The 26,390-nt window shown below is 37.7% G+C and overlaps 1 protein-coding gene across 3 annotated transcripts in view; it reads right to left on the bottom strand.

Moving 5' to 3' along the window:
* Positions 1-26,390, bottom strand: part of PPP2R3A (protein phosphatase 2 regulatory subunit B''alpha) — a 148,831-nt gene that overhangs the window by 108,278 nt on the left and 14,163 nt on the right. For 2 of the 3 annotated variants that reach the window (XM_031439968.2, XM_064491403.1), the window contains exon 2: positions 14,214-14,356. The exons of the other annotated variant lie outside the window; for it this stretch is intronic. The gene's annotated coding sequence lies outside the window, so the exon portion shown is untranslated. The remainder of the gene's footprint in view (positions 1-14,213; positions 14,357-26,390) is intronic. 3 annotated transcript variants of the gene reach the window in all.

Raw genomic sequence — 26,390 nt, 5'->3', positions numbered from 1 at the left:
ACTAGGGTAGGGCTTCTGTTTCCCCCATTTTGCTCTCACAATTAATACATATTCTTATCAGAAAAGTTAGAAAATATTTGTAAGTAAAAAAATTTTTTTCATTACCCATATCACCATTCAGAAATAACTACTGTTAATATTTTTATGAACATCCTGATATTTTCTTATGAAAATGTTTTACCCAAAAGAAAAAGTTATTTTCTTAGAATATATTCCAAGTAGTAGAATGCTGAGTCAAAAGGAGTGTGTGTGTATGCATATACTTTTTAAAGGTTCTTAGATATATAGATATATACATTCATTTTCTACCCTCTAGAAAAATGACAAATTTATACTTCTAATATCAGTGTAAGAATGGGCCCATTTCCCCATGTTTTCCTTGCTAATTTGGTAGATGAACAAATGAAATACATTGTTTTAATCTGCCCTGAACATCTTTTTATTTACCTAGTAGACAGTTTGTGTTATTCATTTGTAAAATCTTTCTTTGTGCCCTTTGTCAATTTAGAGCATCTAAATCAGACTGGAGTCAGGAAAGACTTCCGAAAGTAAGAGATGTATGTTTTGAAGGATTGATGAGAATTAGTTAGACAAAAAGGAAGGGAGCAATATTCTAGGCAGGGGAAAACGTACCTGAAGGCTCAGAGGCCTATCATGGCACAGTGAGTTCAGAACAACAAGTAGTTCTGGCTGATTTCACGAGGGGAGTGTACAGACAAGCAAGAGGGAAGGAAACCAGAGAGCAGCAGGAAGTGGACCACAGGCTGTCTTGTGTGCTAACCTAAGCAGTCTGAACTTTATTCTGTAAACTGTGGGAAAATAAACAAGGACTTTTAGGGTGTGGAGTGACATGATGAATTTATGTATGAAAAGATCACTGTAGCAGCTGAATAGAGGCATAGAAATCAATTAGAAGGCTACTGTAATCTGTGTGAGAAGCGGTGAGACCCTAAATCAAGGAGGTGGCAGCAGTTAACAAAGAGGAGGGCACTGATTAGACAGAGAGAAAGAATTCACAGAGGAGGAAGAGGGGAAAGTGAGAGGGAGGAATCTTGGGTTTCTGGCTTGGGTATTGGGGGACTAATGCTGTCACTCCCAATGCAGACTTTTTGTTTCTGTTTTATGGGAAGTGGCCATAGAAAAGATAAAGAGTTTTATTCTGAATGTGTGTTTGAAGAAGTCCCTGTGGAACAACCAAGTGGAGATGACGGGATGAAATATGAATATAAAAACCTGGACGTCAGCAGGCAGATCTGGGTTAGGGATGCAGTCCCGAGAGGTCACTCAGGGTGAGTGCATAAAGTGAGAAGAGCTCTGGGCTGAGGATCACTGACATTCCTGGCTAAAGAGAAGAGCAGAAGTTTTAGAGGCAGCCTAAGAAGCAGTTTCAAAGATGCTGAAGGAGAAACTTTGAAAACAGGGTTACTGGCGTTGGATGCTGCAGAGAGGTTAAAAAAAAACAAAAATTACCCACTGGACTTGCTAACATGAAGGTCACTGGTAACCTTAGCAATGGTGATCTCAAAAAAAGTCCTAAAGACTATGGGATAGTCCCAAAGACCATGTGTGCACAAGTGTCATGTATAATTAAAAATATCTGTCAACATTAGTCTAAGAGAACTCTTCCAATAAGTCAAAAAGTACTAAATGATAAGAATAAGAGGGCATTGTATCATAGTTTGAATTCTTTCTTTCTCAATGGCACATGAATTAATGTGTTTTATGATCTTCAATGTGATGAAATATCAGTCTAAACATGTTACAGCAGGGGTAGAAGGCAGAATATAGAAGATTCCTTGGGAAATTAGAGAAATTATTTTGAGTGTTTACATTTGTTCCTCCTCAGGTCTTGTTTCACGCTGCCTGCCCACATCCCCCAAGCATTCTGTCTCTCCTGGTTCTTTCATCCCTGCAAAGGGCCAGAGTCTGGTTTCCCAATTTCTATCTAAGTGGTTCATATGCAACTTCAGAGCTCATTCAACACCATCACTTCTGCTTTAAGCAGTGTATGATTACTCTAACAAGTACTCTCCACTGGCTCCTGGTATTCCTCCAGAGTAAACTGTTATATGGCCAGTCCTAATGAAGTGGACCTGTTGTGAAACAAAAGTACAGAGGCAGCTGACAAGAAAAGTTAGGAGGGAGAACTGGATTTTGAAAGACAAAAGCCTTACCAGGTGAAGAAGGGATTAAACTGGACCTTCTAAGAAAAAATAAATTCTACAAAGGCACAGAGATATGAAAAAACCTTGCATGTTTGAAGAATTATAAGGAGTTTGGTATTGCTGACGTTGAAAATGTACAGTATGGGTTTTACAGTTTCAGGGTCTCCTCCAAAAAGTAAGAACAAAAGTAAGAATGTAAACTCCATCTTCAAAGAAGTGAGAAGACACCTGTGACCCCAAATCAATGTATGTATATATAAAGACAGGAAACAGAATGGTAAGTGACTTTGCACAGTAGAGGAGGAAGGGATATTAATGGCAAACAAACCAATTCCCCCTGCACAGCCCCCAAAAGGCTCAGGTTTGGAGATATCAGATACCACAGAAAATGAGCTTGGGTAGAGGACTGAACACAGGGATTATTTGAAAGTCTGCAAAGAATAGTTAGAGTCCTCCCCACCCCTACTCCACAAACTCAGAAAATCGTCCCTCCTTCATGCTGCTGATGACAGAAATCTTATCTGCTGGTGAAAAAAAAAAAAAAAACTGAACCAAAAAAGTACCAACTCCAGGACCATAACACAAAGTGGGTGATAAAGGACTTAAAGCTGAGTAAAATTCTACTTTCCAAATAATCAGCCCACCAGCTCCCTTTCCCCTGCCCAAGTCCAGGTTGCCAGAAACTAGGCTTATTACCTTCAGCTCCCAGCCCCCACTCTGGATTATAGAATCCTTTTTTGAAGATTAGAAATCCCACCTAACCACATGATCTCCTTACAGTGAAGCCCACTAACGGACAATGCTACCTACAATCAGAGAGCTTCCTTTCAGCTTTTCAGAGCCTCACTTTTATTTTAAATCAGTTTTATTGGTGTATAGTTTACACACAATAAATATGTTCATATTAAATGTACAGTTCAATGAACTGAAACAAGAACCACTGCCCTAAAAAGGAAAGAACATTTACATTGCTCCAAAACTATTCCTGTGCCCTTTCCCAATCAATTCTCCTAGCCTGCAATATTTTACAACCACTGACCAGAGTCCCACCACCATACACTAGCTTTGCCAGTTCTAGATCTGCACATGAATGTGACCATATGACATGTATACTTCTTAGTCTGGCTTCTCTCACTTCACACAATGGTTCTGAGATTCGTCCACATTACTGAATGCATCAGTTGTATACACCTATTTACTGCTTAGCAGATATTCTACTATATAATAAATATACCCAAATTTGTCTTATCTGTTCAGTTAATGGACATTTGGGTTGTTTCTAGTTTGGACTGCTATGAATTAAAACTGTTATGAACCTTCAAGTAAAAGCCTTTTTGTGGATATATGTTTATATCTTTTGGGTAATTAACAATAGAATTACTGAATTGTGAGAAGTGTACATTAACTTTATAAAAGCCTGTAAAACTGTTTTCCAAAGTGGTTCTACCATTTTACAGTCTTATCAGCAACACCTGAGAGCTCTAGTGGTTCTACAGTCTTTTGGAGACTTGTCCGTTTTCTTAATTTTAGCCATTTTAGTGAGTGTGAAGTGGTACCCACTGTGGCTTTAATCTGCATTTCCCTGACAACTAATGATGTTGAGCATTTTTTGTATGCTCATTAGCAATTCATATATATCTTCTTTTGTGAAGTTTCTATTCAAATCTTTTGGCTGTCTCTTATTACTGAGTTCTAAAAGTTCATTTATATATTGTAGATATAGACATTATCTCTTGGTCTATGGGTTCCCTTTCCATTTTCTTAGCAGTAGCTTTCAAAGAGTAGGAGGTTTTAATTCTAATTTTTATTAACCCAATTAATCCAATTTTCTTTTACAGTTAATAATACATTTGCCAGTCTTAAGATCTTTGCCTATCTTAAGAACATAAACATTTTCTCTTAAAGTTTTTTTGGTTTTATGTTTTATGATTTCAAGGTTTATGTTCCATTTTGAATTCATTTTTACATATATTATGAGGCTAAGTTTGAATATCATCCAGCACCACTTATTCAAAAGACTGTCTTGTTCCCACTGAACTATGTTGGAGCCTTTGCTGAAAAACAAATGATAATATATATGGATTTATTTCTGGAGTCTCTATTCTTTTGTCTTTAATATTCACCAATACCATTCTGTCTTAATTATTGTAGAATTAGATTAAATCTTAAAATAATAATGTAAATCTTCCATTTTTTTTCTTTTTCAGAATTGTTATGGCTATTCTATGTTCTCTGCACTTTATAACAATACTGGAATCATCTTGCCAACTTTCACAAAGATAACCTGCTAGAATTTTGATTGGAAAATAAAATTTCATTGAATCTAAATTTCCATTTGGTGACAATGGAGATCTTAAGAATATCAAGTCTCCAATCATTATAATCCATGAACATAGTATATCTCACTGTTTAGATGCTCTTTAGTTTCTCTCAGCAATGTTTGTAGGCCTTTCATTAAATTTGCTTGCAAGTATTTCATGTTTTTTGATGCTAACACAAATGGTACTATTATTTTAATTTCATTTTCCATTGTGTCTGTTTGCTGGTATAGAGAAATACAATTGATTTATGTATATTGATCTTGTCAACTTGCCACTTGATTGTATTATTTATAGCATTTTGGGGGTAAATTTCTTGGGATTTTCTATATAGACAATCATGTTGTCTGAGACTAGAGAATTTTACTTTTTCCTTTCTAATATTTACTGCCTTCCTGACAACTGCACTGGTTAGAATATCCAGAACAGTACTGAATAGAAGTTGTGAGTTCAGAAATCTTTGCCCTGTACTGGATTTTAGGGAAAAGTATTCAGTCTTTCACCATTAAATATGATGATAGCTGCTGTGGTAGATACCCTTTATCAGACTAAGAAAGTTCTCTTCTATTTCTAGTTTGTTGTGAGTTCTAAAAAATTTCATATGGTGGTAGAATTCTGTTAAATATTTAGTCTGCACCTGTTGACATAATCACAAAATTTTTACCCTTAATTTTGATAATGTGATGGAATAGGGGTGAGAGAACTGAAATTCATATTAGGAAGACAAGGCATAATGTTTTAAATTAATGAACGATTAATCTGTAATATATATGCATTTATAAATATGGAGTTGAATAATGGAAAAAATGCTAAGAAAAAATTGGCAGTGATTGTCTCTGAGAAGCAAGCCTCGTTGGAAGGGGAAATTGACCTTTTTAAAAGGTCTTTTAAGTTGTACCACTTTAAACATAAGAATATATAATATTTGATAACAGATTTTAAAAACTAAAAATGAGTTCTAGGGAGATGTGAGGATGAGGCTGGGGCTCATTACTGTGTGTTAAGGTTGAGAAGCAATGGTGTAGGAGAGACCAATTAGCTTCAGGCCTGAGTTGTTTCGTTTTGGCAGGGCATCCAAGAGGAGACATTTCCCATTCAGGTGAATATACTTGACAATGAAGAGATGGGAGATGACAATAAAGATTTGGGAGTAAGCACCAGATAAAGGGTTTAAAGCCACAAGACTGGAGATCGGCCAAGATGGCGGACTAGAAAGACCCCCAGCTCACCTCCCTCATGAACGCACAAAAACCACATCTGCAGAACAACCATCTATGAAAAAGACTGAAACCTACTAGAAAATATCTTCTACAACTAAAGACATAAAGAAGGAACCACAGTGAGACAGGTAGGAGGGGGGTAGACTTATGATATAATCAACTCCTATACCCTTGGATGGACAACCCACAAATGGGAGAATTATAGTGCAGAGGTCCTTCCACAGGAGTGAGAGTTCTGAGCCCCACATAGGGCTCCCCAGGGGTCCTGCACCAGGAAGAGGAGCCCCCAGAGCATTTGGTTTTGAAGGCCAGCAGGGTTTCACATCAGGAGTCCGAACAGACTATGGGAAATAGAGACTTTACTCTTAAAAGGCACACACAAAATCTCACACACACTGGGAGCTGGGGCCAAAATAGTAATTTGATAGGAGCCTAGGCCAGACTTACCTGCTGGTCTTGGAGAGTCTCTTGGAGAGGTGGGAGGTGACAGGGGGCAGATACCAGAGGTAAGAAAACCACAGTCTCATAACCTGTGTATGCAGCCTGTCTACAGCAGGCCAGACTCTACCCTGGAACCACCTGGGCCTCAGCTCTGCCCACTAGCAGGCCAACACAAGTTTTGGGATCACCTGGACCCCATTCTAAACTGTCAGCAATGTCCCTCCCCCATCCACCACAATCTTATACTGGCTCTGGGATCCCTGGATCCTGCAGCTAGACTCTTTCCACCAGTGAGCCAGCACTAGTGGGGGTTCTGCAGTCAATAGCCTTGTGACCAGACCCTGCTAACCAGCAGCATCTGCACAAGGCTGGCCTGGCAACCAACTGGGAAAGAGACCAACCAAGCTTATTAGACAGCCCACATAGTCAGCACACCACAACAGAAGGGTTGTATGCCCATGTAGCCCTCATAGGGGGAATCCTTAAAGCATACAGCTTGGGTGACAAGAAAGCAATGAATGCAGGGATGCATAGGACGTCTCCTACAGAAGTCTACTTCTCCAAGGTCTATAAATATAACTAACCACCTACATACATAAAAATACCAATAGCAACTTAGAAAAAACGAGGCAGTAGACGAACATGTAGACGAAGGAATAAGATGAAACCCCAGAAGAAGAACTGAGTGAAGTGAAGGTATGCAACCTACTCAAGAAAAGGTTTAGATGATGAAATAACTTGGGAGAAGAATGAACGCACAGAATGAGAAGTTAGAAGTTTTCAAAAAAGAGTTGGAAAATATAAAGCACAACCAAACAAAGATGAAGAATACAATAACTGAAGAAAAAAATACACTACAAGGACTCAAGAGTAGACTAAATAATACAGATGAATGGATCAGTGAGCTGGAAGACAGAGTACTGGAAAACACTGCCCCTGACAGAAAATAGAATGGAAAGAAATGAAGACAGTTTAAGAGACCTCTGGGACAACACATCACATGCACTAATATTCACAATATAGGGGTCCCAGAAGGAGAAAAGAGAGAAAAAAGGCCTAAAACATATTTGAAAATATAATAGCTAAAAGCTTTCCCTAACCTAGGAAAGGAAATAGCTACCCAAGTCCAAGAAATGCAGAGTCCCGTACAGGAAAAACCCAAAGAGGAACACACCAAGACACACTGTAATCAAAATGACAGAAATTAAAGGTGAAGAGAAAATATTAAAAGCAACAAATAACATATAAGGGAAATCCCATAAGGCTATCAGTTGATTTTTCAGCAGAAACTCTGTAGACCAGAAGGGAGTGGCACAATATACTTACAGTGATGAAAGAGGAAAGCCTATGACCAAGAACTCTATCCAGCAAGGCTCTCCTTCAGATTTCATGGCAAGATCAAAAGCTTTACAGACAAGCAAAAGCTAAATGCATTTAGCACCATCACAAATGTTAAAGGAACTTCTCTAGGGGAAAAAAGAAAAGGCCACAACTAGAAACAAGAAAACTATGAAATGAAAAAGCTCACCAGAAAGGCAAACATATAGTAAAGGTAGGAAATCATCCATACACAAAGCCAGTAGCAAGGTTAAAAGACAAAAGTAGTAAAATCATCTATAGTCACAATAAGCAGTTAAAGGATACACAAAACAATTTGATGTAAAATATGACATCAAAACCAGTAATTGTGAGGGGAGGAGAGTACAAATGCAGGTTTTAAAAATGCATTTGAAATTAAGAGATCAGAAACTTAAAACAATCATGGATATATATAGGCTGTTATACAAAAATCTCATGGTAACCACAAACCAAAAATCTATAATAGGAGGAGGGTATAGCTCCAGTGGTAGAGCACATGCTTAACATGCAGGAGGCCCTGAGTTCAATCCCTAGTACCTCCTCTAAAAATAAATAAGCCTAATTACTTCCCCCACTGCCAAAATAAAATAAACAATACAATAATTTAAAAAATCTGTAATAGACAAACACACAAAAAAGAAAAAGAAATCCAAACATAACACAAAAGATATGAACACAAGAAGAAAAGAAAAAAAGAACTACAAGAACAAACCCAAAACAATGAACAAAATAGCAACCGGAACATATGTATCGTTAATTACCTTGAATGCAAACAGACTAAACGCTCCAACCAAAAGACACAGAGTGGCTGAATGGATGCAGAAACAGGATTGATATTATGTTGCCTACAAGAGACTCATCTCAGATCTAGAGAAACACACAGACTGAAAGTAAGGGGATGGAAAAAGGTATTCCATGCAAATGGAAATAAAAAAAAAAAAGCCAGAATAGCAATACTTAATGTCAGAAAAAAACAGACTTTAAAATACTGTTGGAGACAAAGAAGGACATTACATAATGATCAAGGGATCAATCCAAGAAGTTATAACAACTGTAGACATATATGCACCCAACAAATGAGCACCTAAATATATAAGGCAAATATTAATGGACATAAAAGGAGAAATTGACAATAAAACAATAATAGCAGGGAATTTAACACCTTGTTTACATCAAAGGGTGGATCATTCAGACAGAAAATCAATAAGGAAACACTGGCTTTAAATGACACACTAGACTAGATGGACTTAATTGGTATTTATAGAGCATTCCACAAGAAAGCAGCAGAATACACATTCTTCTCAAGTGCACATGGAACATTCTAAAGATTAATCACATGCTAGGCCACAAAATAAGCTTCAGTAAATTTAAGAAAATTGAAATAATATTAAGCATCTTTTCTGACCACAACGCTATCAGATTAGAAATCAACTACAAGAAAAAAAACTGCAAAAACTACAAACATGTGAAGGCTAAACAATATTCTTGCTACTAAATAACCAATGGATTACTGAAGAAATTGAAGAAGAAATTTAAAAAGACTTAAGAGACAAATGAAAAGGAAAACACAATGATTCAAAACCTAAGGGAGAAAGCAAAAGCAGTTCTAAGAGGGAAGTTTCAGGAAACAAGAAACATCTCAAGTGAACAACCTAACTTTACAACTGAAGCAACTCGAAAAGAACAAATGAAACTCAAAGTTAGTAGAAGGAAAGAAATCATAAAGATCAGTGCAGAAATAAATGAAATAGAGACTTAAAAAAATAGAAAAGATCAATGAAACTAAAAGCTGGTCCTCTGAAAAGATAAACTAAATTGATAAACCTTCAGCCAGACTCATCAAGAAAAAAAGGGAGAGGGCCCAAATCAATAAAATCAGAAATGAAAAAGGGGAAGTTACAACTGACATCACAGAAAAACAAAGGATCATAAGAGACTACTATGAACAACTATATGCCAATAAAATGGACAACCTAAAAGAAAAGCACAGATTCTTAGACAGGTACAATCTCTGAAGACTGAACCAGGAATAGAGAATATAAATAGACCAATTACCAGTACTGCAATTGAATCAGTAATTTAAAAACTCCCAACAACCAAAAGTCCAGGACCAGATGGCTTTACGGGCAAATTCTACCAAACATTTAGTTAACACCTATCTTTCTGAAACTATTCCAAAAAATTGCAGAAGAAGGAACACTTCCAAACTCATTCTATGAGGTCACCATCACCCTGATACCAAAACCAGGCAAAGATATCACACAAAAAAAGAATATTACAGATCAATATCATTGATGAACATGGATGTACAAATCCTCACCAAATACTAGCAAACTGACTCCAACAATATATTAGAAAGATCATACACCATGATCAAGTGGGGTTTATCCCAGGGATGCCAGGATTTTTCACTATCTGCAAATCAATCAATTTACTATAACACAGTAACAATGTAAAGAATAAAAACCATATGATCATCTCAATAGATGCAGAAAAAGCTTTTGTTAACATTCAACATCTATTTATGATAAAAACTCTCCAGAAAGTGAGCATAGAGGGAGCATACTTCAACATAATGAACACCATATATGACAAACCCACAGTTAATACCAAACTCAACAGTGAAAAACGAAAGCATTTCCTCTAAGATCAGGAACAAGACAAGAATGTTGGTTCGGAAGTCCTAGCCACAGCAATCAGAGAAGAAAATAAATAAAAGGATTCCAAATTGGAAAAGAAGTAAAACTGTCACTGTTTGCAGATGACATGATACTACACATACAAAATCCTAAAGATGCTACCAGAAAATTACTAGAGCTCATCAATGAATTTGGTAAAGTTGCAGGATACAAAATTAACACACAGTAATCTGTCGCATTTCTGTACACTAACAATGAACTATCAGAAACAGAAATTAAGATGCAGTCCCATTTACCATCACATCAAAAATAATAAAATATCTAGAAATAAACTTACCCAAGGAGGCAAAAGACCTGGATTCCAAAAACTGTAAGATGCTGATGAATGAAACTGAAGACGACACAAAGAGATGAAAAGATACAACATGTTTTGGGATTGGAAGAATCATTATTGTTAAAATGACCATACGACCATACTAGCCAATGAAATCTACAGATTCAGTGCAATCCCTATTAAACTATCAATGACATTTTTCACAGAACTAGAACAAAAAATTATAAAATCTGTATGATAACAGAAAAGACCTGAATAGCCAAAACAATCTTGAGAACAAAGAATGGAGCTGCAGGAAATAGGCTCCCTGACTTCAGAGTATACTGCAAAAGCTACAGTAATCAAAACAGCATAGTACTAGTACAAAAACAGACATATAGATCAATGGAACAAGGTAGGAATTCCAGAAATAAACCCATGCTTTTTTTGTCAATTAATCTATGAAAAAGGAGGCAAGAATATATGATGGAGAAAAGACAGTCTCTTCAAGACATAGTGCTGGAAAAACTGGACAGCTACATGTGAAAGAATGAAATGAGAACATTCTCTAACACCATATATAGAAACAAAATCAAAATGGATTGAAGACCTAAATCTAAGACCAGATACTATGAAACTCCTAGAGAAAAACACAGGCAGAACTGTATTTTTCCAGTAATTTTTTTTGGATCCATCTCCTAAAGCAATGGAAATAAAAACAAAAATAACAAATGGGACCTAATTAAACTTAAAAGCTTTTGCACAGCAAAGGAAACCATTAACAAAACAAAAAGACAACCTAAGGAATGGGAGAAAATATTTGAAAATGATGTAACCGATAAGGGATTAATTTCCAAAATTTATAAGCAGCTCACACAGCTCAATATTAAAAAAACCAAACAACCCAATCAAAAACTGGGCAGAAGATCTAAATAGACATTTCTTCAAAGAAGATATACAAATGGCTAACAGGCACATGAAAAGATGTTGAACATCACTAATTATTTGAGAAATGCAAATCAAAACTACAATGAGGTTATCACCCCACATGTTCAGAATGGCCATCATCAAAAAGGCTACAAATAATAAATGCTGGAGAGGGTGTGGAGAAAAAGTAACCTTTCTACATACACTGTTGGTGGTAATGTAAATTGGTGCAGCCACTATGGAGAACAGTATAGAGGTTCCTTAAAAAACTAAAAACAGAGGATCCAGCAATCCTACTCTTGGGCATATCTGGAGAAAACTCTTAATTCTAAAAGATACATGTACTTCAATGTTCATAGCAGCACTATTTACAATAGTTAAGAAATGGAAACAACCTAAATGTCCACTGACAGATGACTGGATAAAGATGTTGTGGTACATATATATATATATATACATATATATATATATATATATACAATGGAGTACTAATAAGCCATAAAAAGGAATGAAATAATGCCATTTGTAGCAACATGGATGAACCTGGAGATTGTCATACTAAGTGAAGTAAGTCAGACAGAGAAAGACAAATAACATATGATATCACTTACATGTGGAATCTAAGAAAAATGACACAAATGAACTTATTTACAAAACAGAAAGAGACTCACAGACATAGAAAACAAACTTATGGTTACCAGGGGGAAAGGGAGGAGGGAGGGGTAAATTGGGAGTGTGGGATTGGCAGATGCAAACTACTGTGTCCCAAATAGATAAAAAACAAGATCCTACTGTATAGCAAAGGGAACTATATTCAATGGCTTGTAGTAACTTGTAATGAAAAAGAATATGAAAAAGAAAATATATATATATGTAACTGAATCACTATGCTGTACACCAAAAACTAATACAACATTGTAAATTAACTATGCTTCAATAAAAAGTTTAAAAAAGTAAAGGAGTTATACTTATAAACATATTTATTTAAAAAATTAACACACATAACAAATGTTGGTGATAATGTGGAGAAGAGGGAACCTTCCTACACTGTTGGTGGGAATGTAAATTGGTGCAGCCACTGTGGAAAACATTATGGAGGTCTCTCAAAAACCTAGAAGTAGAACTACCATATGACCCAGCAATTCCACTCCTGGGTATATATCCAAAAAAAAAAACCAACCCACCAAAAAACCCCACATTAATTCAAAAAGATGTTCACAGCAGCATTATTTAAATTTGCCAAGGTATGGAAGCTACCTAAATGTCCATCAACAGATGGATGAATAGAGAGGATGTGATAATATATATATGTAATATTATATATACACACACACACACACACACACACACACACACAATGGAATACTACTCATCCATAAAAAAGAATGAAATTTTGCCATTTGCAGCAATATGGATGGACTTGGACGGCATTAGGTTGAGTGAACTAAGTCAGTTAGAGAAAGACAAATACTGCATGATATCACTTATATGTGGAATGTAAAAAACAACAAACTGGTGAGTAAAACAAAAAAAGAAGCAGACACAGATATAGAGAACAAACTAGTGGTTATCACTGCAGAGAGGGAAGGGGGAGGGGAAAAAATAGAGGGGTAGGGGATTTTAAAAAAGGGTTATTTTTGGATTAGTTGAAATCATGTGTGTGAAACTTCTGAAAATTGTAAATCACTATAAAATTTAAAGAATATTCCATTCAATAAAAAAAAAAGCCACAATAGTGAACAAGATTGAATGTGCATAAGGTGAGAAAAGAGTCAAGGACAAAACTCTGAGGAAGGCTGGCATGTACGGGGTGAGAAGAAAGATGCAAGGAAGGAGAAAAAGCATGAATTTTCAAAGGGAAGAAAGAGAACCAGCCAAATATGACACGGAAGTCAAGGGAAGAAAGTGCTACATTCTTCTAAAATGCTGAATTCCAATGATTCCATGTACCAACAGACACTAAAGCTATACTTTTCATTTAAAAAAATTTTTTTAAATGTAAGTACTAGGTATTGGACCCAGGACCTCATGCATGCCAAGCACCCGCTCTACCACTATATCCTCCCCTCTAAGGCTATACTTTTATAATTTCACAGAGAATTTTGGGAAGCTAGTAAAAGCTTAAACAACATAAATGTAATAATGGAAAACAGAAAATGGTGTTACACATATTTTCTATGTTGCTATTTATGTGTTCTATTTCAGGAAACATCTGGAGCAGAGGGTATGAGGTAAAGAACTTCCACGGCTTATCTCAAATGATGAAAGGATTCAAGAAGAAAATGATTCAGATAAACTGCAGACGCAAGAAAAAAGTGGTTGAATAACTTTGTCACTCAGATGAGACATCTGAAGACTAAGAAGAGGAAAAACTGTAGAAAAGTGCCTGAAACTTTATATTTAACAGAGTATAGGAGGTGTGTTGATTCAGAAGGAATGAGTCATTCAGAAATAATAAAACTATTAGTTTGCCTGGAAAACACAGGCACTCTGTGGTGGATGACTCAGTATGGAAACTGATCCCATGAGAACAATTTAGAGAAATACAAAAACATATACCATAGAACTACTTGCAGGATAAAAAAAAGGAAACCTGGAATATTTTGTGTGTTCACTTCAAAAATAGTTGAGAAGATAAATTAAGAAATCACCTAGAAGGGAAGATTTTTCTGATGCTCATAGAAACCATATATATGAACATGAAAGAACAATTAATGCTTTAGGTTTAGGGCTAATGTCTTAATGAGACCAGAAGTAAAGTAAGAATATCTCAGCAGCAGGCCTAATTTGAGCATAAGGGAAGAAGGAAGCTCTTAAAAACTTATTTTTACCTTTACTCCAGTGGAGAAACAGGAAATGTGGCTGAGGGGAAAAGCACCAGGTGGGCAGTCAGGGGCTCCTTGTCCCAGCTTCGGCACTGACCAGCTCAGTAAGTTGGTCAAGTCATTTCCCTCACTGGTATTCGCCTTCTCTTCTGGAAAAACAGGACAGAAGATGGCTTTAGGGTCTAAGGAACATAAGAAAAGTGAAAAGTTCTTTCTCGGTTTGAATTAGGAAAAAGCTATACTTTACTAGAGAACTGCTTTGTATTATTTGATGTGGAAAGCACAATGAACTGGCTATTAATTTTTAATGCATATAATTTGCAAAGTTACTGATTTCTCTGAGTACTGACTCCAAAAGGAAAATTAGGAAGTTAAACTTTGACCATTTTATAATTTAAAAAAATTCCCTACTATATATTCCAAAACATCAATAGTCGTCTCTATCTGCTGGTAGTATCTTAAGTTACTTTAATTCACGTATTTTTCTTTTCTAAGCCTTTTTCTTATTTTGGAGGAAATCACATAAAAACGAAACCACATTCTATAAATAAAAATCATTTGGATGGTTTAGAAGAACATATATACCACACAGTTTAAGGAGCATTTGAATGCTACTATAAGCCAGATACCCTTTAAGACTAGGGAACTACAAATTCTATAAATTTGCTTCAAACAGCTTACAGTGTGAGTGGGCAGAGAATATATCTTTTATATCAAGGAGGGCATCCCAGAGAGGAGGACTGCCAAGCCCAGCCTGGAGTAGAATAGTAGTTGGCTGCAGAAATAAAGGGAAGATGCCTTGTGGACAAACAGAGCAAGGCAGTAAGTGGCCTGGGAGGTATCAGGAGCTACCAGGAGTTTGGTATTATTCCAGTGTCAAGTTTGAAGAGAGGCTTCTAGGTGCTACAGCTAAAGGGGTGGGGCAGAGGCAACCTAGCATTCAAGAGCCCGAGAGGTTTCAGTGGGGGGCGGTAGGGACGTGGTCAGATTTACACGGTGGGTGTATCACTGTGTAGCACTGCGGAGGACACAGTTGGGGAAGCAAGAATAAAGCCAGGCAGACCAGCTAGAAAGGCTCTGCAGAAAGAGTCCAGAAAAGAATCAGTGAAGCTACAAATGAAGGCAGCTCAGAGGCATAAGTGACTACCCATGATCACAAATCTACGAGTATGATCTGAATGTAAATTTATCTTTAAATCCTGTGCTTTTCTGTATCTCTGTGCAAGCACAAATTTGGTCCAAGGTGACAACAGGTCCTAAATTCACTTTTATTAAGTAAATTGTGAATCTTAAAAAAAAAAGACTATTCATTAATATACATTAAATACCCAAAATGTTTAGGGCACTATAAAAACAAAGCTCCTGACTATAGGAACTTAGAAGATAAAAGAAATGGGACAAAAAATAATAGATCAATTCATTCAGTAGGTACTTACTGGGGCACTTCTGGGCCTTGACAGAGATCACATTCTAGTGACAGTTCCTTTTAGAACATAATTTCTACATCCTCCCTTCCCTCCCTGACAAGTTCACTTGGGCACAAGTGAGTAGAGAAGCCCTTCAGAGCCAAGTGGACAATTCTAGGAGATGACCAGGAACCTGGGGTGAAATAAACAGAAGCATGGGTCAGGGGAAAACTTGCTTGAGTGGAACGATAAGAGAACAGGGGAAAATCCCAAAGGATGACATGAATGGCAGGAGGCTGTGGAGGAACCTGGAATTGCCTTCAGAGTGGCTTGGATATAACAGATCAAAGTTACTGCTTATTTTTTAAAACGACAGTTTTAATCTTTATAAAAGTAATGACTGTAGAAATAAAATATGACTGCTGAAAAAAAAGAGAGAGAGGAAAATACAAAGAGGAAAATAAAGATCACACCCAGAGATAGTATCAATATGAACATTTTTGTCCTTTTTGACTTTCAACATACACATAAACATACACAGACCTGGGGATTTTTTTGAATATTTATTATTATTTTTTAACAAAAGTGAGAATTAAAGTTTGATACCTGCCTTTTCCACTTAATATAGGGAAACATCTTTTCATGAAAATAAAAGTCTATACCAAAATGTATAAAAATCTGATATACATTTTGTGGATATACCAAATTACTTATTCAATTTTCTACTAAGGTACATTAAGGGTGTACGATAAGTAAGGTGCAGAAAGGAAGCAAGAAGCAAGCAAATAATAAAACTGACTTCAGCTGTGGCAACATTTTGAGTATTCTAAAGGTGGAAAGAGGTAAGACACATGGAAGCTCATGAGATTTTAGTGTTCCAGACATAAGATGAATAATGTCTGAATCTGGAATTCTTTGTGGATGAAGAATTTCCAAACGGGAAACAAAAAAAGAAGACTGCAGCCCAACACACACTAAAAATGAAGTAATTTCAAATCTTCACATCTGCAGAACAGACAGAATGTCAAAGAAAGCACTCAGACAACTAAAAATAGTGGGTGGACTGCCAGGGGAAAACCAGCGCTACTCTAGTGATCACCCACAACCACAGCGTTTCAAGGAAGCGACAGAGCTCCCCAAACTCTGCTCCAACAAAAAGTGCACTGAGTCTGTCTTGTGGAATGCTAGGTGGCCTAAGGCTTGTATTCTCTCTGGGCCTCCGTTTCCTCAAGCGTTTGGCTGCGCTCTGTGAATTACACACTGAGCTTGTCAGAGTTCCCTTGGAAGCTGCCAAAACGAGCCGTTTCCCATAGCAACCAGAATAGCTCTGCTGTTATCTGTTTTATATATTGGATGGATCTATAAAAAATGTTTCACTTGAAAAAACAGATTTCTATAGCTAAAAGTATTTTTAAAATCACAGGATTAAAAAAAATCACATTCACCCTTCAGATTATTTAATCATTCACGAAGGTAAAAATATAAATGTATAGTGGAGGGATGTGAAAGTCACCACCTTAACACCTTAGTTAAACTTAGCATCACTAGTGGTGGGATAATCAGATAATGTGTAACTCCCAGTACAGTGCAATATGGAGACTAAAGTATCATTTATGGTTTTCTTGCCCAAAATATTTAGCTTTAATTAAATTTTTAGATTTCATGTCCACTTATAGGAAATACAGGCAATAGAGAAATAAGTTACACACCACCATGAGTAAACAGAGAAATTCATAATGGGGCTCATTCTGTAAGAAACTGGCCTGGTCTCTTCAATAAATCAGTATCATAAGGGGAAAAGCATGCATGTGGAGGTGGGTAGGTGAGGGAGAGGCAGAAGGAACACCAACTATAAAGGCTCTGAGAACAGACTACAGGGGCAGGCACAGAGGCAGGGAGACGAAAAAGGGGGCTAAATTTGCCTGGGCTAATTCAGGAAAAGATGATGCTGGCTTGGACCAGGTGGTAGCAGAGGAAGGGTGAGAAGTCAGACTCTGGATGTATTTTGAAACAAGAGCCTGTGGGTCAGATGTATGAGTTTTGTGGGGAAAAAGGAGGTTGAGGATGAATCTAAGGTTGATTTTTTTTAACCGTTGTTGTTTGTTTGCCTCAACAACTGGAGGAAGAGAACTGACTTAACTGAGACTGGGAAAACTGCAGGGAGAGCAGATGTGTTGGTGGGAACAGGAGTGATAGTGTCTAGAAAGATCAGTAGTTCTGTTTTGGGCATTACTTTTGAGATGCCCATTAGACACTCGCGTAAAGACATGCAGAATGCTGTTAGAGACCTGAGTCTGGATTTCTGGGGAGAGATTTAGGCTGATACCAACTTAAGAGACTAGATGAAATCACCAAGGCGGGGAATGCAGAAAGAAAAGAGGAAGAAACATACAGAAATATTTATTCTATAATAAATCTTAGTTTCTAAGATTCTATAGAAATCTACATTTCTATATAGGAATAGAACATAGAAGGAAACATCCAAAGGCTGAGCCTAGGGGCACTCAAACATGCAGAGGAGCGCTGTCCAATAGAACTCTGTAAGATGATGAAATATTTATATATCTGTGCCATTCAATCACTCCCCACATGTGGCTACTGAGCACTTGAAATATGGGTAATGTAACTGAATAATTGAAAATTTAATTTAAATAGCTACATGAGCTAGCGGCTATAGTACTGGACAGCCCAGATCTAGAGTTTGGAGAAGTGAAGAGGAAATCAGCAGAAAAGACTGAAAAGAAGTAGTAAGAGAAGGGGGAACCATGACAAGTTCTCCAAGGGTCTCCTGTGTTTCTGTACACACTGCAAGCAAGGCACTGCTGCCTGTCTTGATAGTCAGTGTTATTTTTATATGATATGATACTTCTGGACTAGTTTTTCAAGAATGTGTAACAAACAGCCTTGGAAGACTTGATACTGTCTTGCTCTGGAGCAAAGGGTCACTGTCCAGTACAATAAACATGTTTCCCCCTGGAACAAAGAGAAGGTATGCTTATTGCCCATCATAAAAGATTTGGGCTCTCTAAGGTCATGTTCCTTTCTAGTAAAACAAGCCACCACGTGTGCAGGTGTAGTCTGGCCCCACCCACATTGCCTCAGAGGTAACTGGGCCTCAGGGAATCAGTATAAAAATACTCCTACTCAGGCTACTCTATTGCTGTAAGTAATAAGCTGTCTTTTGTCTCTGATCCAGAAGTCTTCTGTTTTCTACCACCACTCTCAAAACTGGCAAGCTAACTTGTTAGCTTACAAATAGGGCAAAATATTAGGTCCTGCATAGTTCTTGACAAGCATTTTAGTATAAAGTGAAAAAGGTGTTTAGAAGAGGAAAGAGTGGTTAACTTGGCTCCTGAATGTTGTCAGATAAGTATTCAGAAATGACAGATGTTTTGATGGAATTATGGGAACAGAAATCTGACTGGCTTGAGTACAAGAAAGAATGGGAAGAGAAAAACTAGCAACAGAACTCAGTCAACTCTTCCAAGAAGTTTTCCTGTGAAGTTTAAGTGAAATAGGGCAACAGAGGGGAAAGTCGAGTCAAGGAGGATTATTTTTAAGACGGGGGAAATATTTTCATGTATAAGACAATGATTCAGAAGAGGGTAAAACTGCTATAAGAGAAAGAATTATGAAGCACTTTGGTTAGTTCTTTCACAATAACAGGAGAGAAAGCGGAGTATATGGATATTACTGCAAGTAGTGGGTAAGTATGGTGGCGAAAGCTTGTGAAAGCACTTTTTCTCCTATTCCTTTTCTGAATTAGGAAGCAAGATCATCAGTTGAAAGTGAGGAGTGAGGAGGAGATGGTGAACATGTAAGGAGACTGAAGACATGCAATAATCTCCTAGGAGGAGACGAAACAGAGAAAATGACTGGGGAAACTTAGTACAACTGCCAGGCAACATTCCGGGTCCACTTGGGGTTATGAGCATTAATTTAACATAAGCTCAGAAGCATGATTTTTACAGGCATGGTACAGGGCAAAGAATGGGATTTAATCAGTGCTGTGGTTTAGCCAAGCAAGGGTGCTGAAGTGAGAGAGAGGCAAAGGAACTGAGGATATATGCAAGGGAGAGATGATGATGATGGACCCCAAGCCTCTATCCTAGCTCCTGAAATCCTAACTCTTCCAGCTGAGCCTTGTGGGACTCATGGGTAGATAACAACAAAATCCCCAGATCCCAAACCTCTTCTCTGCAGCTTTCTTCAACTTCCTTTACCTTCTTATTTAAACCGAAACTGGACTGTCCCCTGAGGATGCTTCCCTGTAGCCCTTAGATGATGCCTCTTTTTCTCTTCCACATCTTTCAAACATGAGGCCTGGTAGGCGTCCTTCCTGTTCCTCATTGTTACTTCCACTCCATTCTCCCTCTCCCCTCTCCCCAAATCCCCTGCTCTGAAGTCATATACCATTAGACTCTACCACCCACTACCCTTCTTTAACTGCAGTATTTAAGGCTCCCCAAGGTCACTCCCTTTCATTGCTTGATTTTAGCCTTTAGTTCGCAGTCACTCCAACACTATTTCTATGATAATTCTTATTGATTTCAACATCCAACCAGATAATCCATCTGATATCCTGGCCTCTAAGTTTCTTGGTCCTTTTCTCCACAATGATAAATATGCTGATCTTGTTTTCTACCCTGTCTCAACCACTTTCTCCCATGATTATACTCTCTGTCTTCAGAACATCTAAAAGTGTATTTTAATAACCATATATATGAAGGAGTATCATTTACGAAAAATTAACTGGTGAGTTCCGAGTAAGAACACCCTCTGTAGGCCTCCACTGGCCGAGCTGAGGGAATGGTCATACATCAGGCACGACCACCCTCTGCAGGAATTCCTGCTACCATCATCAGCAGATAATGAGAGCAAGAAGAACTAGGCATGCTTCCTCTTTGAGGATCCTTATCTTGGGCTTGTATTCCTTAGATGCAGGGGAAATGTGTGTGTGTAGGGTTAGGGGAGAGGTAGTCATGCTGCTATGTTGACTGACCCTTCTTGTATTGGGCTTGCAAAGGGAAGACTAATATTATTACATCATCAGTTTTAAAAGTACTTATACGCTAGATATTGTGCTAAGCACATAAATGCACTATCTTATTTAATTTTTATCAAAGTCCATCTGTCCTACACCACGTCCATATTAAAGCTAAAGGAGCGGGGATAGTCAGTACCTGAGTCCCTGCCATAACCCCAGATTTCTTGACTCCTAGGGAAGGAATTGTCTCAAATTTTACTGGCATAAGAAAAAGACAGGAAGGATGGAAGGACAGAAGAAAGGAAGGAAGAGAAGACATAAATCTATAGAACCCTGAAGTCACTCCAGTAACCTGGATAGAAAAAACAAAAAGGTTTCTTTTTAACCCCAATTCTGTGCTTTAGAAAGCTTGAAAACCTAATAAATTTATTAATGAATGATGAAATTGTGACACACGAAATAGCCATATAAAAGGAAATCATAACAGATAAGTTAATGGAGTAAAATTTAAAAGTTAGACTCAAGAACCAATGAATAATGTTAAGGCTACCTAACTGAATTTCAGACTGTAAGTGTATTACCAAACTTTATAAGCATAATTAAGACAATGAGCTTGTTCAACCTTAAAACTGACTGGGACATAATTAAAAGCATATTCACAAATGGCATCATATCCAGAAATAGAACTATATTGTACAAGACATGCCATAAAACCAAGTACAAAGCTTAATTTTTTTTTTTTGGAACAAGTGACCTATGAGATTAAATCAACAGGAGGGAAATGGAAAATGCAGAAGATTCTAAATGTGGAAGAGCTGTGAAAATCAGGACAAGAAAAAATTAATGGAAGTGTGAAATACAAGATTTGATTTGGAGGAAACATAAATACAAAGACTCAGTGCAAAGATTCTCTGAACAGAAGAAACGAGTAATTTCCATTCACAGAATATTTATTAAGCATTTATAGCCTGCTACAGTTTCTCAGGAAGGGGGATGATGGGATTCAGGTGGCAGTGTGATGGATCACAGAGGCAGAAGCAGAGATGAGTCAGAAAGCCACTGCAATTTACTCATCCTTATAACCCCAAAGTAGAGCCAGTGCACAGCATAACATAGAAATTCAATGTATTTACTTAATATATGAAATGTTAGATGCTGCGGAGCACTCTGAAATTCAATTGGGGAAGGGGAACAGGGCAAATATCCAATAGAAATATCTATGGGCAAGAAGGAAATGCAGATTATTTTGAGCTGAAAACCTTCACAGTTTTTACCTGTGTCCCTCAACAGAACCCACTGTTTCCCCATTTCTTTGTTCCCATCCTAGATACAGCTTTAAAATCTTATTTATTGATTCAATGGATCTGCTCTATTTAATCAGCTTTAATGTATCCTAGATGAAGTCGTATCACAGATAAGACCACTGGCTCACTTTTGCACTGATCCAGCAAATCTCTGAGCTTGCCCACTGGAAGAGCGTACGAAACACTTGTCTGCCTGTAAGACAACTTCAGGCAAAAGACTGTGGTCCTGTAGGCTCAAGAGTAGTACCAAACAAAGTAAAACAACCACTGGGGCACAAGTCTGAATCACCACCTCCAGTGGGGCTCTGTAGCCACAATCTCAGCAGAAAAAAATTCATTCAATATCATAATAGGGGTGCTGGGGAGGTGGGGGGGCTAGGAAAGAGGATGCTGAGATCATACAGGAAAACAGAGCTGATAACAAGGTTTGACTGCAGGAAGCCAAGAGGGGAGACATGATGGGCATCCAACCCAAAAGTTCAGAAGAAGGTATAGAGGTTGAGCAGAGAGTCAGAAATTTGAGAGCATGAGAGCTGAGAATGAAAAGTTATCTGCTGTAATAGACCAAGTAGGTTGTTCATGATTTGCTTTGTATTTGTTGTTATATCAGACTGAGCTGACAGGTCCATGTCTAAAAGTCAGGGTCAGGGCAGCCACCAAGCATCATCAACCTGTCATTTGGCCTCAAGTACCCTGAATGAGATGATGAGAACCCTAAGATAGTCCCAAAGTTCTTCATTCAGTTGACATTCTACATGTGGGACTAAGGGATTTCTGTATTCTACAGATGAGGTCCAGCAAGGGTTTGTTATTAATTACAGACAGACAACCCAAATAGTCTAGTACATATACAATCAGAGTACCTTACTGGGGCAATAGGTCTTTTTACAGATACCTTGGTAGATGTTTGGAAATCCATAAAAGTGAAATGGCCATCTGACATATTTGTAGGCCATATTCAGGAAATAAGCTCACTCAGTAAGGCCTGTCAACCCTATCTCCAAAATCTCTCTCAGTTTCGACCACTTCTCATTAGAATTCTGCTAGAATCCTGGCCCAAATTATCAAGCCTGCACTACTGTTAAGGACTTCTAACTGGTCTCTCTGCTTCTACCCTTGCCACCCACCCCCATAAGCCAGTCATTCTCCAAACTGCACAACTACAGTAATACAAATCAGAGCAAATCACTCTATTTTAAATTTAGAAGATTTAAAGTCTCCTATTTAAAAATCACTTCAATGGTTACCTACTTCATTTTGAACAATACTCAAAGTCCTCACCCATGGCCTAGTATAGCTCCAGAATCTACGCATCGCTTTCCTGACCTCATCTTGTACTGTTCTCCCTTGGCCTTTGGTTTGGTTCCTCCAACAGCCTTGACCAAGGCCCCATTTCATTACTTTCTACCCCATTACCTAGTTTACTATCTGCACAGCACTTATCAGTATCTGTAATTGTTTTACTGTTTACACATTTACTGTATTTAACCCATGCAATAGAATGTACACTCCACAAGGGCAAGGATCTTGTTTGCCTTGTTTACCCTGTATCCCAACACCAGAACAGTGCCTGGTATAGAGGAAGAACTTAATGAGAAAGAGGAGAAAAAAGAGAAGGAAGCAACTTGCTAATATACTACCGTTTCTATTTCTTTGGATGAGACTTAGGCTAGGAAAAAAGTCACCTTTTAAAACTAGTTTAAGGAGGGGCTGATTGATACCACCTAGAATGAAGTGGCCCTCTTGGATATTTCTGGTAACTGCTTAGCTTAATCTTGCATTTTACCTGATGAAAAGGTTTAAGCATATTCCTTGAACGTAAATCCAGCACCCCTGGCCCCTGTCATGAATGCCCAAGTACTGAGAGGCAAAGTACAGAAGACAACCCACTAGAGTTTCAAGACCCCACACTCCCTCCCAACACACACTGAGAAAGACTGCCAACAGGAGGATCGATTACGCTTGTACTATAGCTAGGAAAGTTCTTTTACAAAAGTCTATTCATCAATAGATCTCTGGCTCACCAGCAAGGGGGCCCTTTATCAGCCTGATCAAATTTAGTTAACCTATGTTCAAATCCCTAGAGAATGCATTCCTGCATAGGCACTTGCTTACCCAACCATCTGAGAACATTTTGTCAACCAAGTCTTGGTCCCTCAACTGATGACTGGAGACCATTAAGAGCTTCTGCTGGTAGCATTGTCGCGCAGTACACCTACCCCTGGTGGTGTTCCTCCTAATGAATGACCCTGTTACTACTCACCTGTGCTATGCATGAAGGGCTCAAAACAAACCGAATCCCACTACATCGGTGGACCAGAACGTTTGAATGTCAGTGGTTACCAAACTAGGTGAGCTGAAGGGAACTTCATGGAGCTCTCCAGTCTGGTTTGTCATCTGTCTAAATAGATTTTTATGATGATTGTGACTGGGAAACAGACTTTGGCCTAAGGTATCTAAATCTTGATAGGTATTATGGTGCAGGTCTTACGGAAATTTTTGTTTCTATTCTGAAAAGTTTTAGACATTTACTTCATTTCACCTCCTAGGACCCTCATTCCTACTGGGTGGGAATCAGCCATAAAGATAACCGGGGCAACAAAGTTGCCTAGGGTTACAGAGTGGTTCATGTGGTGAACTGACCTAATCTTCCTTTTCTATTATACTCTGTCTTTTTGTTGGTAAGGGGGGTGGGTACATATTTTATAATCCTCTCTTCTTTTCCCCAGAGCTCAGGGCACCAATTAATTCCTTTTCAAACAAGCCTTTCCTCCTATGTACTGAACAAGAGATGTCCCTACTTCTGAGAGACCTGTCTTGTCCACAGGCTAGGTAGAACTTTATATGTAACATGCTTTCCAATCCCTAGTCAAGTTTAGTTGGGACACTGACTCAAGGTAGGCCAATCATGTTTTCTCTCCTGGGGACTTGGAATTGAAGTACTGAAACATTGGCAATTAGTTGCGAGCTCTGGATCTTAAAGTCCTACAGATTTGATGGCTGAGCCCACTGCTGTAAGGCATCCATGATAAGTAACATGGCAGAAGAAGCTGGTGTTAAAACAGAGCATATATAATACAGATGGAAAGAGAGAGGAAAGCATGTTCAGTTTCCATGATGGCTGGCTGTACTTAATAAAACTGCAGTGAACTGATGTGCTCTCTGTGTTACTATAAACAACCTTTTTTTTTTTTTTTTAAAAAAAAAAGGAGGCATTGGGGTTTGAACCTAGGACCTCATGGATGCTAAGCATGTGTTCTATCTACCCCTGAGCTAAACCCATCCCTAACACTTATTACTCATATACCTTTAAGTGGATATTTACTCCTTGAAACCAATCATTTTCTATGACAGGTAAACGTACACCTTCATCGATCTTCTCTCTCCATTTTTCTTTCAGCTCTAGCTTTCATTATACTCTACTGCCTTCCCTCTCTTGGTCTCTCTTCATTTAATCTGTAGCCAAAAAATCATCATCATGTGTAATGGATACTTACCCTGGTTTTTAGCAGCCCAGAATCTTTCACATATTCTAATCTGATTATAATGGGGCAGTTGATCAATACATGTGTCCATCTACCCACTTTTAAGAGCAAAGCAACAACATGGATTGAAAGGGGGAAATTATTGCCCTCCTAAAAGTGAGCATCAATGCTGTGTTCTTCAGTTAAAGGGCCCCATCATATGACACATCCTGTACCTGCCCTCTGATGATGGTACATATCTTTTCCAGGCTGGCCATTCTGGATCCAGGCCCAATCAGACATCAGTCAGTACAATTTCAGTGATCAGGCCTTCAATGAAGATCAGTGTTTCTCAACCTTTTTTGACCAATAAACACTTCAAAAAATAACATTGCAAACCTCCTTAGGAATTTTTAAAATTATTAAAAAATCTTTTGTATGACATAAGATAAAGCAATTTTAAGTAAAAATATTTCATCTTAGATCAGGATATTACTAAAGCTTTATTATAAAGTTCATGTGGCAACATCTTTAATTATATTGATAAAACTATACTGATAATATTTAATGACAAATTTTGACTTTTGCTCACAGTACATGAACTGTTTTATCACGTAAAGAAAATCACAAGTTGTCAAATAAAATTGTCAAAAATTAAAAGATGGATTGATTTACAACCAAATGTATTAAATTAAAAGACAGACTTGGTACCAAATGTATATTGAAATGTAGCCTGAAGTTTAATCTGCGTTATAGCATCCAAAATAAACAAACTTTAAAAACCTGATAGTTGGAATTCTTCCGTTTTGATTTTATAAAAAATTAACTGCTTATTTTGATAATTCAGAGGTTTAGTTTTTAAACATCAAGGCAGGACAAATGGTTTCATGCTGCTCTCTCAGAGAAGTTCTCAGCAAACACAAATACACTGCAGATCTTTATCACCAATAAATAAAAAGCCAGTTGCATAGAACAATCTTTTCTTTTTTTCTTTTTTGTATTTCAAATGTTTAAATCTTCCC

Source organism: Camelus dromedarius, chromosome 2 (genome assembly GCF_036321535.1).
Source record: "Camelus dromedarius isolate mCamDro1 chromosome 2, mCamDro1.pat, whole genome shotgun sequence".
Lineage (NCBI taxonomy): Eukaryota > Metazoa > Chordata > Mammalia > Artiodactyla > Camelidae > Camelus > Camelus dromedarius.
Note: the sequence above shows the minus strand (reverse complement) of the source record. Positions and strands in the feature narration are given on the sequence as shown.